The sequence below is a fragment of the Rhipicephalus microplus genome, chromosome 5, assembly GCF_043290135.1.
Source record: "Rhipicephalus microplus isolate Deutch F79 chromosome 5, USDA_Rmic, whole genome shotgun sequence".
In the NCBI taxonomy this organism is placed as follows: Eukaryota; Metazoa; Arthropoda; class Arachnida; order Ixodida; family Ixodidae; genus Rhipicephalus; species Rhipicephalus microplus.
This window is the reverse complement of record NC_134704.1, coordinates 29,477,036-29,493,442: the sequence shown is the minus strand read 5'-3', so window position 1 is coordinate 29,493,442 and position 16,407 is coordinate 29,477,036. Positions and strand designations below refer to the sequence as shown.

At 44.9% G+C, this 16,407-nt stretch overlaps 1 protein-coding gene across 1 annotated transcript in view; it reads left to right on the top strand.

Annotated features, from left to right (window-relative positions):
- Positions 1–712: 712 nt before the first annotated feature.
- LOC119174807 (cubilin) overlaps positions 713–16,407 on the top strand; it is a 277,061-nt gene continuing 261,366 nt past the window's right edge. The window contains exon 1 of the mRNA XM_075895087.1: positions 713–851. The gene's annotated coding sequence lies outside the window, so the exon portion shown is untranslated. The remainder of the gene's footprint in view (positions 852–16,407) is intronic.

The window sequence follows — 16,407 nt, the reverse complement described above, 5'->3', positions numbered from 1 at the left end:
TTTTCACAAATCGTCATTTATAGGCAAGCCCATCTGCAACAGCGTACCCGCGCGTCTGGGTCTCTGTACGTCGTATACGAATTATTCTACGGTCTTAGCTAGAGTCTTGTCTCTGGAGAAGGCAACGCTGCGGAAACAAAATGGGCGACGCACCGTGCTCTCCCTGGATAGTGGTTGTCCTAGAAAGGGTCGTATGGATCTGCGCAGGGGAAGTGATGCGGAGGAGCGGAGAAACGATGAGAAAAGGAAGCGCGGGATGCGGAGGAGGGGAGGAGTGAGAAAAGAAAGCGTGGGAACAGAGCTAAAAATGAAAATAAAAGAGAGAAAGAGAGAGAGAGCTGCTGCTGTTTCTCAGTGTTAAAGAGAACAGTTGTGGCGCCATCTATGCGACAAATGTGGAACCGTTAAGAGCGCGCACGCCCCCTGAATGTGGAGCGGGGCGCACGCGCAGGCAGCGCACTTCGCGCCGCCGCTTGACAGCCTGCAAACACAACATGGCCGACGCGTTGATCGCCGGTTGCGGAGCTCCGTAGAGCCGGCGGCGACGGTGCTAGTGCGTGCGCGTGCTAGCTGCTGCGTCTTCCCGTAACCGTGGCGACCCGTCATCCGCGGCGTGATCGCGGAGCTACGGATCACCGCCTGTGTGCCGCAAAACCGTGTGGATAAATAACCGCAACGGCAGCCGTCCACGCCTCCGCCCGGTGGTTCCGTGCATGCATCCCCTGCTCCAGAATGCCTTCTCGGCGACGATCGAAGTCGACTCTCACATGGCCTGTTTCTCAGCTGCTGCCGCCGCGTCGTCTGAATGGATGCGACCGCCGGTCTTCTTGAGTAGGCCTAGGAGAAGACGGGTAAGTCCAAGGCCCGATCTTGTGTTGTGTCCCCCAAAAAATGCGTAGGGAGTTTCTTTCCCTCCCCGTGTCCCACATTTATCCCGTTTTTTTTTCGTCCACGCCACCCGCGAAGAGTTGGCGTGCAACTGGACCCGGCGAAACTAGGGCGGGAGCAGTGGGACGATGTTTGGAGGATCGGGAGCATCGACGTAAAGGGGAGGAGGTGCTACGTGCCGAGTCGGATCTTTTACTCCTCTTCCTCCTTTCATTTCCCTCACTTTTTTTTTCAATGTCGCTTGACAGAGTGATGGAATGGTGCTCATTGTTCCTCTCTAATATGCATGGCGTATATCTTACGCAAACGTGCCTCCTTCCGCGCTGATCTCTTAGAGCGATGGACTTGCCCTAGAAACTGACACATGGTCTCGAGAGACTTGACTGAGCCGCTCGTCGTCTGGTTATTTGCCCTTGTCGGGCAGCTCGAAAAATCCCTAATAATAGATACTGTAAATACCGCAAAAAAAAAAAACCTTGCCTGTTCACAAAACTTTGTTTTGCGTTAACATAATCTTGATGGAATAAAGCGACTATCCTGGAATTATGCATCATATCAAGCACTTCCCTACGATATAGTGACTATGGAAATAAATTGCGGTTTAGTTTGCTTTTCCTTCTTTGTTAACAAAAGTTGGGCCTACACTAATACTCATGCCCGTCTTTGTTGTGCACTGTTTGAAGAACAATGCTATTGAGAATATTTTGTCAAAAACAAGCCCTCAGGCTTATCCTGTTTGAAGGAGTACTTGTAAAAGCATCACTGCTTTAAGCAAACAGTTAGTCCGGACAGAACGAACAGTAAGCAATCACAATCGTGAACGAAGCACGCACTCTCTTCATTCTCTACTTCGTCTTCTGCTTCGCTCCCAGGACGCGTGCGCCCATTTGTCCGGCGTGGGATGCCTTAACTTTGATGGGTGAGAGATTGAGTGCAGAGGGGGAGAGAAGGGGATAAAGAAACAGATAAGAAAGTTACAGAGAAATATGAACAGACGTACGGGGAGAGACATAAAAAGGAAGAGCAAGGCAGAGAAGGATAGAAAGAGAGAGAATCGACGAAAACGAGTGAAAGAAATATAGAGATCTAGACTGAAATAGAAATAAAAAAAAGACGATAAAAGAGATCGGAGGAAGAGACGAGAAGAAAGTGAAAGAAAGATAGGAAGAAAGAAAAGGAAAACAAGAAAGAGAGGAAGAAAGAAAAACAAACATGAAAAGGAATAAGGCAGGCCGTTTATAGCTTTACACTTCCTTTAGTCTTGCCATTATATGTGCAAACCTGCGTTAATTTTTCTTCTGTGTAACGTGTTGGTAACCTGGATCAACGTATATTACTACGGTCTACATCAACGAGATTCGCAGCATAGCCGAATGCCAGTTTCAGAATGCCTGCCTCAGTTTCAGACGACACGCACCTACACCTAAAATACAGTACTATTTCATCTAAAGTTTCCTTTTTTTTGAGTAGTTTTGGTTTCTTTCTACGAGCGCATACCGTACGTGCAGACACGCTTCTCGTTCCTGCTTCAAGCTCGTCACTGAATACAGCCTTGCACTCCCCATCACGACGCGCGTGCAAATTGACCAACATAGAGTAAATTAGCGCAGCCTAGTCATTGCGCTTGTTGCGTGCGTCTCCCTGCAGATTTTGTCTGCACAAAGCTTGTCGACAAGACCTTGCGGGAAGCCCCCCCTCCTGGCCGCGTGTCTTCTCAATTATGCATGAGTTCTCGCGACGCAATACACTTGAGCCCCTTTTCCATCGCGGCGGACGAATGCATTTTTTGTAGCTTTATTGGTTGTGCACAGTGTCTGTGTAGACTGGTTCTGCGTACAAAGTTTTGCATACTAAGTTAAATAGATTGCCTCTCTTCTCATTTGCTTGTTTTAACCACTTTTGTTTTTTTGAAAGTCAGCTTGCGCCAGTGTCAAAAGAGCGTGTTAATGCTGTAATATATATATATATATATATATATATATATATATATATATATATATATATATATATATATATATATATATATATATATATATATATATATATATATATATATATCCTCACTTTCAAATTTTCAAATTTTAGCTACGGGACTTTTCATTGTAGCAACGAATCGCGCACTTTAAAATTAAGATAGTGCTCTTGGTGCTCCATAACGTATAGTTAAACCCATTATAACAAGTGGGGATACATATATTGTGTTATTGCATTCCGGCTCCAAAGACACGAAACTTCCTGGTCGCAATTACATATAGGAAAAGGCTACATTAGCGATTAAAGACGACAATGAAAGATACCCCATAAATTATTTATTTATTTATTTCGTAATACCCTCCCGGCCAAAGGCATTATGGAGGGGGGTGAAACACGATGCAATGTTACCTAATAATAAAAAATAAAAACAAACAAAAAAGAACAATTCGTAAGCGTTGTGTGCAAACAGAACAAGTAAGTAGATGCGAAAGTGACAGCTGCTGCTAGCTCAAGAGGTAGGGCATGCATCGGACACGGTATTCTAAAGTTGTACGTACGGTCCTTACCTGCGGTGATTTGGTTTTTTTATCTACTTTATTTCGTTTCCGTTTATGTTGTTATTACTATATTACCACTAAAAAAACCTTCAAATATTATACCATATACATTTCCTAGCTTCATTCTGTATAGATTTTTTTTTGCTTGTGTCTTCGATCAGCGATAAGCGAGTCTTCGATCAAATACTACTCTTTGGTGCGGTGAAGGCGTTCAAAGAACCAAGCTTCACATGTAAGCATTCAGGTGAATTACGCGTAACACTACGCTTAAAATTAAGCAGAAAGAACGACATTTTTTTCTTTTAGATTTGTCCATATGAAGGTGCAAAGAACACCTCTTAGAAAAGATCACAAGAAAAAAAAAAGGGAAGCCGAACAGGCGGTAAAACCATTAGCAAGCACAAAAACAATGTCATTTCATGTGAAAGAACCGGCAGCATGCTTTGAAACATTGAATAGTCACATGAACACCAAACGGAACTCGAATTAATCAACTTTTCTTATTCGTAAAAGCCATTCGCCATCTACCGGCCATATTCAATGACGAAAATCAGCGCACAATGCCCCTTGGGAGTTGCCTAAGTGACGCGTAAGTGTGGAGAGAAAGAGAGAGGAACGGAGAGGGAATGCTGTGAGGTTAACTAAACTTGAGTTCGGTTAAGCGCAGCGTTTCAGTGCATTTAAAAAAAGTGTTTAATAATTTGGAGTACTTGGTGTTCTGTTATGGGAGTGCAGAAAGCAACTCCCCACGAGCCCGACGTGTTTAGAAAAAGTGATTAACGGTACTAAGTACTAGGTACTCTACGATGGGAGAGCATAAAGCCATCCCTGCTTAGAAAAAAGTGGGTAACGCTTTAGAGTACTAGCACTTCGTACTCAACTATGGGAGAGCACTGAGCCGTCCCATCAAGGCCAAAGCCTCGAGAGATCCATCACCCGAGACGCCGTTTTCCACTGGTACATTGTTTACGAACGGAATTGGCATGGCATTATCCATCTTATTTATAGCGCTTGTCAGCGTCCAAAGTAGCCCCATGGCACGCGCACACCGCAACCATTAAAAACCATGTGTGGAGATTTTCCTGATGTCTTCAATCCTTCAAGTAGGCCTAACATGTTGCCCAACGTAGAGCTTCTATTTCAATAACACGAAATTCAACGAAGCATTCATCGAAAGTGTTTCGCAGTCCTGTGATTAGAAAACTTGCCTTTAGAAATTGTTGGTCTCAAGCTAACGCACGGTGCAATATATAAAAATCTCAGGATATCCACGGAGTGAATTATAATGAATGGGGCGAAGAGTCCGTCCGTCCGTCTGTCTGTCTGTCTGTCTGTCTGTCTGTCTGTCCGTCTGTCCGTCTGTCCGTCTGTCCGTCTGTCTGTCTGTCTGTCTGTCCGTCTGTCCGTCTGTCCGTCTGTCCGTCTGTCCGTCTGTCTGTCTGTCTGTCTGTCTGTCTGTCTGTCTGTCCGTCCGTCTGTCCGTCTGTCTGTCTGTCTGTCTGTCTGTCTGTCTGTCCGTCCGTCCGTCCGTCCGTCCGTCCGTCCGTCCGTCCGTCCGTCCGTCCGTCCGTCCGTCCGTCCGTGTATATGTTGTGCTGGCTAGGCCGCAGGGACGAGGGACTGCCCCAGATTATAAGGAGCTTCGCCCCTAAAATAAATTTCCTTACAACTGCGGGTTCACCCCAACACCGCTATGAAAACGACTTCAATTTTTAAACAGTTATTACTGCGATAGCAATTATGTGGACACTCTCGGCGAGTTTTCAAGGCCGAAGCTCCTTACGCTGAGGCCACAGTCCAGTTTCCGTTGTCGTAGCCATTCCCATGGCCGCTGAATAAAAACCTTGTTTTTTATCCAGTGGCCGTGCCACCCGTTACTTCTCACAATGTTCACTAGACGCTGCGCTCTTGCAGTATGTGAAGTGATCACTAGATGGCGTGGAGACAGACAGACAGACAGACAGACAGACAGACAGACAGACAGACAGACAGACAGACAGACAGACAGACAGACAGACAGACAGACAGACAGACGGATGGACTCTTCGCCCCATTCATTATAATTCACTCCGTGGATATGCTGTGAATTTTTGTGGCGTCGCTGTCATGTTTCGTATTAAGTCCAGATCGATAACATCGTCCAGCGCGTCGTAAGCTCGCATGCGAGTAAAAACGTGCAGAGGCTGGCGACTAACGCGGCTGAAGCAGAGATAAAATGAGCCTGTCATTTCTGCGCACGAAATACACGTGCGATAACACCACTTTTATTGGAGAAAAGACAACTAGAAAGAAACATTTCCTTAAATGCCTGCTTTACCGATTTCTTTGTGCCATTAACACAGAGCATCCGCACTGCCTGCTTTATCATGGCCTCCATGCTTGGTCCAATACTTGCAAGTTTTTTTTTTCACGTGAAAACTTAGGCATACCTTCGTATCCACAAAAGGAGCAACTTAGAGCAGATGAAATAAATGTATCCCTGAAGACTGGTGAAGCTAGAGTTCAATCCTCGATGACAGAGTTTCGAGAACGCTGTTAAGCTAGTTACAGGGCACGCGTCCTGAAATTAATTTCGGCAGTCGAGCATGCCGTAGCACTGCAAGCCTCCCACTCGACAATGCGTTTTAAGAGAGACAAAAAAAAAAAAAAAACGCGCGTTGGCGCGTCCGTCCTCGTGACGAGTGGCGTTCATCCCGATCCCGAGCTGAGGATGTGAGGGGGGCCCGCCGGCGCGCGCGTGCTCGTCTACTGCGCCGAGTTAATTACGCCCCAAGGGCCATGCTCCGGCACATCTCCTGACGAGTGTTTTGCGCCACACTCGGAACACCCAAATTTGCAAGCGCGTGCTTTTCCCTCGTATTCGTTGTGCCGTTTCTTTCATTAGCGTGTTCGATTCGGAGCGCCAGAGACACAGAGGGAGAAGGGGGAAGAGCGAGAGATAAAAAGAGAAAGGAAAAGAGACAGACAGACAGACAGACAGACAGACAGACAGACAGACAGACAGACAGACAGACAGACAGACAGACAGACAGATAGATAGATAGATAGATAGATAGATAGATAGATAGATAGATAGATAGATAGGTAGATAGGTAGATAGATAGATAGATAGATAGATAGATAGATAGATAGATAGATAGATAGATAGATAGATAGATAGATAGATAGATAGATAGATAGATAGACAGACAGACAGACAGACAGACAGACAGATAGATAGATAGATAGATAGATAGATAGATAGATAGATAGATAGATAGATAGATAGATAGATAGAAGAGAGGGGTGCGCACAGCTTGCTTCGGCAAAGACATAGCCGCGGGGCGCAGCAGGGAAGACTGCGTGCGCGGTGTGCAATTTGGTGACACCACTCGAAGGCAGGTCGCCGTTAATGTATCCGCTGCAACGTTCTCCGTTCCCATCAACTTGCCCAGGAGAGGATCGTAATTGATGGAAATGGCGCGAATCGTAGCAGATCACTCGTTTTTCTCGCGCGCGTTCACATCTTCCTGTCGGCACGTGCCGCTTCTGTGCGAGTCTATTAGACTCCTTGTATTTCAGGCGAGATAGAGTTTTTTTTTTACTGCGACAGCAATTATATGGACACTCTCAGCTGGATTTCGCCACCGGCGTCGGCGTGGGTGTCGATGTCATGCACCGTATATGTATACGTATCTATGTATATGAAAACACAAGAAAGAAAAAAAAATGCAGAAAACGAGACTCCGGCGGCGCAATCGAACGTGGGACATCCGCGTCGTGAATGAGAGGCGTTAACTACTGAACCACCGAAAGATAACTCCTTCAACGTTCAAATCGCAAGCTATTTATATATACCACTTACCCCTGTTGGCGGGCATCTCGGGGGGGGGGGGGTGGGGGGTATTGTGTTTTTAGTATTATCAGCAAGATGGCGCAATGAGCGCGTGGCGGCTCTCATCTCTCACGCGTACTTTGGCCCGCGGAGAGGGAAGGAGTGGACTATCTCTCGTGCGCCCTTATCTCCCGGTGGGGAGGATCGTATGCCCTGGCTGGCGTTTGGCTTGTACTGGAATGATTCTGTTGTAGATACGGGGCGCAAAGAGGTCACTGCAATTGTTGCAAAGCCTCCGTTTGCGAAAAGGGCGCTTCTCAGCCACAGCGAAGTAACAACTGAGGCGCTTATTCGCGTTCATCTGTACCTGTGAGTACGTTTTGTGCTTCTTTTGTGCGTGAGAAACGGGGGCACGTTTCGATCTGCTTGCCATTCTGCGTGTAACCTACCGATTTGTTGCTATCGCGTTCATTGCTTCGCCTTTGCGGCAAAGCTGTGACTTTTTTCTATGTGTTATTTGTCTAAATGACCCCGCCACGGTTGTATAGTGGCTGAGGTACTCGGCTGCTAACCCGCAGGTCGCGGGATCGAATCCCAACTGCGTCGGCTGCATTTTCGATGGAGGCGAAAATGCTGTGGGCCCGTGTGCTCAGATTTGGGTGCACGTTAAAGAACCCCAGGTGGTCGAAATTTCCGGAGTCCTACACTACGGCGTTCCTCATAATCATATAGTGGTTTTGGAACGTTGAACCCCACATATCTATCTTTGTCTAAATGTCCTGACGAGCAGGTTTTTCAATGAAGTTGACATTAATTATATGCGCAAAGTTACATTGTAACATTGATGGTCGCTGTTCGGCCAAGAAAAACTCAAATAAATTAAGATACATCGCGTTGTCCGCGTCAAGCGAAGTACAGTGATGTTTTACATACTGACGTCTGGAAAAGACACAATACAACAACTCATTTGTCCACCTAGGTAATTATTAATGGATGATTTATGCTGAATGCGACTAGCGCAGTTCACTGGTATTGTTTTCAGCATGTTTGTTGTTTTCTATTTTATCTATTGCGTTATAAATAGCACGAAAATAGCGAAGAACATGCGGTAAATAAACCAGCGCTCTCCACAAGTGTACGAAAGTGCAATACGGAAAGGTACGTGCAATCCAGCATAAAGCTTCCTTCTATCTGAACTACGAAAACAAAAACAAGAACGCATGAGCGTGTCGTAAATTTAGAAAGCAGAACACTGTTCACCTGCACTTAGATATTTAGTTAAAAAAAATACAACATTAAGGAGAATGTCTTCGACACGCACTTCCACTTTTTGATAAATCACCATAACGTAACTAGCTTTGTTTAGCTACTTTTACCTACTTATGGCCAGCTATGTCAATACGTATTTTCCACGTAAAGTGACCTACGGCAGCCAGATATCCGGCGACACTCATACATATGGTGTCTACATGCGCGAATCACAACGACAACACAAACGCGCCAGAGTCGTGGGAGTCTCTCTTGCGTGCCTCCGAGCCAGAAGACCCACGCCGGCTTATCCAGCGGGCAGTGGAGGCTGTAGAATACTAAGAGATCCCCGCCCACCTCCCCTGAAATTGCGCAACCAGTCTCTGAACTGGTCCCCTTTATTTATTTTTACGGTGAAGCCTACTAAAAGTTGGCTTCGCCGTAAAAAAGGTACGGTAAAGAAGAAGGACGCTTTACAGGCACTAATCAGCCACGCTGGTCAGTTTAGTTTATTGTTTACGGGGTGAACCTCACGTAAACTGAGCAGCAGCCCCAACAATGCCCTTTGGATAAATAGGTCAATGGCGTTGGAGATAAGGTAAATGCTCGTCCTCACTTCTATTCACGGAGGGCTCTTCGTGCAGCTTAAGCGTGAAACGATTGGATAATAAAGGAGTACGCTTTGAAGGACTTAATGTGCATTCGAAGCCCAGGCAATGGAAATAAAAGTATTCTCTTGATATAAACAATAGGTGAACAAAAAATTTGCAGCATTGAAATTTTCAATGATATGAACGGAGGGAATGATGAGTTGGGCTATGCGTCCGTCCGTCCGTCCGTCCGTTCCTCTGTCTGTCTGTCTGTCTGTCTGTCTGTCTGTCTGTCTGTCTGTCTGTCTGTCTGTCTGTCTGAACTACACGAAATCGTCAACTATAATAAATACCACAAACGCCATCTAGTGGTATAATTTCCAAGGACATACACACACAACGCCATCTATTGTATAAGGGATACGCTACTGAGTACGGCGCAAATACGATGGATTGCCCTAGACCATAAGTAGCTTCACCCCCAATATACATTTTGTCCATAGCGAGACAGCTGATGGCTATCCCATAGCAGGGGGCGTAATGTGCTCTAAAGCATTAGCAATTTATTCTGGACACCTGTTTGTGTATAATGAGAAATTTTCAAAAGTTACTAGTCTCTTCAACAATCAAGGCTCGTCTCTCATTTATATTATCTGGATTTACTTAGAGAGGAATGTTGTTGAGAAGAAGCAAGCTTTACAGCTATTACATTTTCTCTGAGACGTTCAACTATGTTGACTTTGCAAACACAACATCAACACAGCTGGTAAAAACGAATAAAGCTTATTCAGCGGGCACCAACGTACATTCGGAACTTGACCGCTGCTTTGCTTTCAAGCAACCAAAATGCGTTGCAAATACCTCGTCCGAACCATCATTTTTTTTGGCTTTGTTGTTAGACATGGTAGCAAAAGAAGAAGCACGCTTTACAGGTCACGAAAATCTATTTTGCGTGCTACGTTATGCTTTGTTGGTACAAAAAACAGTATGAACAAGGATAATGCCCTAGTAAAATATATTCTAGGTGCAGGAATAATTAACTAAATTATTGGATAGTATTTTTTTTAAATTCTAGGTACTGCACTTAATGGAAGAAAACTACCTGTTCGGCTTCGAAAGGAGGCTGGAGAGTTATACTGGATAAATACAAGAAGTTGGAGTACGCTCGAACTCCGCTTTCAACAGTAGAAGACGATTGCGTAATCAGGCCACGTGCTTATTGCCTTCGAAGAAACTGCAAGGAAATAGACGTTTGTGCGTCTGACATTAGCCGTTTCAAGTTACCATACACGTCTACTGGGTTCCTATGTGCCCACTACGCCATAGTTCCTCCTTCTGCTAGTCATTCGTAAGCTGTCACGTGCACAAGTGCAGCTGCACGCCTTGTAACGGGTGGGTAGCTTTTGACCCGCTCACATCAAAACTCACTATAAATTGCCACGTTTTTCTACGAATGAACGAGATGAAAGTTTACCACCCGTTTCATCGTGCCATTTTTTGCCATTGTGTTTATTTGTGTGGTCAAGATGTGGAACCGTAAGCACCAACTAGGCGAAAGTCAAGTTCTCCTGAAGTTTTCAACCTTTTCGTGACTATTGATGACTATAGTCATGAGATGTTCCTAAAGAAAAAATGACCGATGGCTACTATAGTCGTCAACAAGAAAATTGGTACCGCATGACACCACTGAAGACTGCACTCGTCACACTTGTATTTCTTGGCGCTAAATAGCCACAACTCTCCATGATGGGACATTTGTGTCCCGGCTTTTATTTTGTCGCTACTTTTCATAGTATTGCCATGCGGCGAAGCCACCTTTGAGTTGTCTTTTTTCTACGCTATGAGAGAAATAAAGGAGCCCAATTGAAAGGAATGGTGATATTCTATAAGGACAACAAAAATACTTTGCCCGTCGCTGGCTCCACCATGTCATTCACAATATATATATATATATATATATATATATATATATATATATATATATATATATATATGGAGATCTTGTGAGATCTAACCGACAATAATGCCAAGGAATGTATAGGAGAAGTTATTAGAACAAATGTAATGTAAATAAGAAGAAAGAAAAGTGGGTGAAAAAATAACCATCCGTGAGCAGGAATCGAACCTACGACCTTCGAATAACGAGTTCGATGCTCTAACCACTGAGCTATCACAGCTTAGAGCATCACAGTTAGAGCATTTACCGTGTTATTCGAAGGTTGTAGGTTCGATTCCTGCTCACGGCTGGTTATTTTTTCACCCACTGTTCTTCTTATTTACATTACATTTGTTCTAATAACTTCCCCTACACATTCCTTGGCATTATTGTATGTTAGATCTCAATAATATTGAGTCAAAACACGGAAAAACGAGCCCTTAGGTATACTTCTCTTTCCCTTATATATATATATATATATATATATATATATATATATATATATATATATATATATATATATATATATATATATATATATATATATATATATATATATATATATATATATATATAACAATGAAAAAGAAATAAGAAATAAAAAAATTACGAAGTCCCTGACCGGGTTTTGAACCACCTACCCCTTGCTACACAGCACGCCGCCTTCGACAGATATACAGCTATAATGTCTGAAAGACCTACAAACATAATTAGAGGATCAAGAAGAAGCGGAGTGTGGTAGCCATTAAATAATAAAGCCGAAAGCACTTCTTGGCTTCATCAAATGCGAAGTATTCTTAGAAATTTGTAAATGAACAGCTTTACAAGAGCTACAGTTCCAAGACGCAATTCTCTGCTTAAAAAGAGTCAGGCGTTGTCAGTTTTATTGTGAACCGAAGGTCAGAGAAAAGCAATGGTTAAACCAAAAGTGAGGTACTGTAAACGTAATGTGAGTTGTGATTATTTTGATCTCGAAGAAAGTGCGTAGCAAGATTAGCGCCGAAACAAGCCCAGGGTAGGAATGAAAAGAAATGGACAGCTGAAGTGCAGAAATAGCTGTCAAAATCGGTGATATGACATGTTTGATGATGACACTGAGGCCGAAAGATGCTCAGCGTCTTGGTTAAAGAAATGGAGGGAAGAGCGTTTCGAAAACAAGAGTCGTTAGAGGGTTTAGTTAACGTTGCTGTGTCGACACAGATGTGTCAATTAGTAGAAGAGTGAACGGATCGAGATTGTCGAAACGCCAGGAGAAGAATACGTGGGAGAATAATAACCTATTTAAAACAAAAAAGGTGCATCTAAAGTGGGGATGACCTGTATCAAACGGCCGACGTTAACAAAATCATCGCTGCAACTTGCGTAGTTATACCTCTTAAAATACAGCGCATATTCGGCACGCACACGGGTGTTAACCACCCCTTGACGTGAATATTGGACGTCATAACAACTGAAACACTGCCATCGCATCTAGCCTAGCACGGTACTCTTAACATCTCCTCAACTTATTTTTTTTCCGCTGTGCGATTGGGCAGTAAGCTTCAAGTAAAAACAACAACCGTTATACGATGGCAAAACTGAAGTGCATGTTGACGCTAAGGTTTTGTAATGGTATCATAATGTGAAGTACTCTTTTTCGCAGCAAATCACAGGAGGGTTCATTCAACACTGCTTGCCACTACTTGAGTTTTTATTTCTCATTAAAGAAAAAAAATACAGATAACCACTGCACTGAATATTTCATGCGCTTTCTCAGTGACTTCGTATTTTTTCCTGCTTTGTCTACTCCAACGTTGCTCCATGTTCTTTTGTTGAAAATAAATGTTCTCTGTGCCGCTTTGATTTTTTTTTCTATTGGAGCTGTTGTAGTTTGCCGCAGTAGCTAGTACAGACCCCTGTTTTTTGGGTGGATTTCTGCACTATACACACGCGCTGACTCTATTGTCACTCAACGTCTGTAGCGTGTCGAACCAAAATTGACAAGTATAAATGCAATCTGGTGACACGAGCGTCGAAGTGCGTCTAGTGGCGAAAAAATGCTTGAAGCATGGACGGTATTTCTTCTTTTTTCCCCTTTATTTCTCATCGGCGTAAAAAACCTGTCAACCATGTCAGCGCCCTGAAGTCAGGCCACACATCTCCGTTTCGTGTCTGCCGCATAAAAGAGCTCGCGATGCATCGAAAGCGAGAAAGCGTTATGCAAAACAGAACGAAGAAGCGAGAGGGGAAATATAAGAAAGCAGTAGGAAGAGTAATAGGATGCTGAATGGGTAGAGTGAGAAGGAAGCAGAGTAAGAAAGATAGCACGAGGCATTACCAAAGCCGTCGTCGCAAGCTTTCAGCTACGCGCTCTTTTTTTCTTTTTGGCGTCGATGTTGCGCTGGCGCTCTTAGTTCGTCTCCAAAAAGTGGCCGATGTAACTTTGCTTTTATACCCAGCTATAGCGCCCCACCAATTTTAGTAGTATGCTGGGTATTTTCTTGCTCCAGTTTTTGTTCTTCTTGGTTTTAGTGCAGGGGCTCTTATGCAGGACACTGGGCAGGGTGTGGTGGCTTACCGGGTTTAAAGGCCATTGCTGCCACAGCTGCGCCGAAGACAAAATCAATCAATCAATCAATCAATCAATCAATCAACGTGCCCAGGAACAACGATCTTGGCACTCAAGGGTGCATACAAATTAATATGAGAAAACAATTATACGCCACAAGGCGTCTTGCATTATGGTGCATGTAGGCTGTAAGAGGGTATTTGCACGGTAAGCACGCACGCACAAGGGAGGGACTGCAGTTCAATTTCCGTAACACTGCATGGAACAAGAACAACATGATGCACGTTTAATACTGCGCGCCTCTCACGGTGTTGGGGACAAACGGCAACTGTCCCTTACTGCGAGCTCGCACGGGCTGGGTTTATTCTCTCGCCCTTTTTTAGAGGGGGAACAACAGTGGCTATGACAGCAGCTGGACGCAAGCTCAAGCTTCTCTCTCTCTCTCTCTCTCTCTCTCACACACACACACACACACACACACACACACACACACACACACACACACACACACACACACACACACACACACACACACACACACACACACACACACACACACACACACACACACACACACACACACACACACACACACACTGCAAATAAACAATGACAGACGCCGATCGCACGGAGTAACAGCGGCGCAACAACTTTGACATCGCGGATGGTATTGAACGAAGAGCACTGGGCATAAGAGGGCACTGCTATCGGTACGCGATGAAGGAAGGTCCGCGATGGGGATTTAGGGAAGGGAGGGACGGCAGAAACACGCTACTATACAGCGCCAGCAAGCCACTGAGGTTACAGAAAGTTGTAAAAAAAGAAAAAATAATAAGAAGAAAGTTTCTTTATTTAACGGCTTGATCGCGGTATTTCTCTCTTTAGAAAGAGCCTGCGAGGGGACAGAGGAAACTGAAGGGATTCGCTGTTATCCGGGATTGAGCACTTTTGTGAGGGAGCGGCTATATATGTGAGCGACCGAGCTTTCCTCGTTACTCGGACTTGGCCTTTTTTTTTTTCATATGTCTTTCTTTCCTTTGTCGCTATGTCCTGCCGCATTCCTCGTGAGGTTCGGCTACATGATGGCTTCTGCGCTCTCGTCCAAACATTTCCCTCGTCGTACGCAGGCAACAACAACACCTCCGTCGTACAAAGGAGTGCTTCGCTCACAAGTCGGGCGCTATTATTTATATCGTTTCGCCTCTCTTTTACGACAATGCCTCGCGAACATATGCGGCTCTTCTGGCGGTAGAGAGCTTTTATAAGGCGCTAAGCTGTCGACCAAACATTTTGCGGCCGCTGTTTTTACAACGTTGCATACCTGCTCTGGAGCGTTTTGCGCTTTGTATCGCCTTTTTTCACGGCCTTGTGCGACACTACTTCGTACATTTTGTTTTTAGCATTAGCGTGTTTCTCCTCTATGTACTAGCTATTGTACGTATGCTTTTTAGGGGCGGGTCCTCTGCGCAGCCAACTGGCAAATGATGGCGCGAGCAGCCGAGCGTATATGGCTGTTTGCTGGCATAGACGTGCTGTCATAAGCTTCCCTACTGCTTCCCTTCCTGAGGTGGAAGACACAAAACTTAAAAATAAGAAGAGTGTTGCAATAAAAAGATAAATGTGAACAGACAGTAAACCTAATGTAAGTGATCGAGAAAGAACAATAAAAGTGAGAAATCGAAGTACAAGTCCAGCAACAATAAAAAGCAAGAAACCTATACGCGAGAGTCCGAGGAGGCGAAATAAACACGACAAGGTGGTCCGTCGGCCGGGATTCCTGGAGATCTAGACGAATGTCACGGTCATATAATGCGCGTTGTTCTGCTTCTTCTCCGAGATGGTGGACCCTCTGGCGAAGAAAATGCGCTGGCTTTTTTTTTGCCTTACACACGCAGCTATGTGCCAGATTCTCGCCGTTTCCTGTGCGGGGGTTCTTGCCAGAGGTTGTCTTGGGTGCGAGAGAAAAATCGCGCCTAATAAACGAGAGGGCGCAAATGCTATTCGTGCCCCTACATATTTCTTCCTTCCGTGGACCCCCCTTTGCTTTCTCTCTATTTATCTATCTCTCTTTCTCTAACTCTATGTCTCCCTCATCTAACACCATCTTTTTTTTTCCTCAAGTTTCGAGTAAAAGAGGAGGGAACGAAAACGACGGAGAAGGAAGAACGGAATTGATACTGGAATATCGCGACATGTAGAGGGACAGATGGTGAGGAAAAAAGGGTACTCGGGAACACGCTCGAGCATGAAAGAGAGGGCGGGAAAAAGAGAGGGAAAGAGAGTCCCAAACAAGTCCCCACTTGGAGCTCTGCTTTTTTTGCCCCCCCCCCCCCCCCCTCCAGCTGTGCTCGGTTTCGGTTCAACGCGTCCCGATGCTGCGATTCTCTTCTTCTGCGCTGAGTCGTCTCTGTCTCTCCCTCTTTTCCTTTCCCTGATCGTCGAAAAGCCTTTCACATTTCTCTTATTCTCTCTCTTCTTTCCTTCTACGATCGATTCATCTTTGCCCGTTTCTAACGCTTTTACTACGGGGTGTGCAGGCCACTTTCAAATTCCTCTCCATCCGAGAGAAAAGACGGGCGGCATCTTTCTTCTCGGGGAAAGCAGAGAACGAGGGGGTGTTTTTCGGAAGAAACAACCGACACCACACACTCGAGCTCGGCCAGTTTTTTTTTTTTTTCGTCCCACGGCGCAACTCTCGCGCCGTGGGCCTCAGTCACGAAATTCACGATTCTCAAAGAAAACGGAAGGAAATGAAACATAAAGGGCGTGAAAGGATGGAAATGTCAGCGTGGTTGTACGTTGCAGACACGAGCCGCTTTTATCTGTCCCGTGCCACTTTGCGCAGTATTACG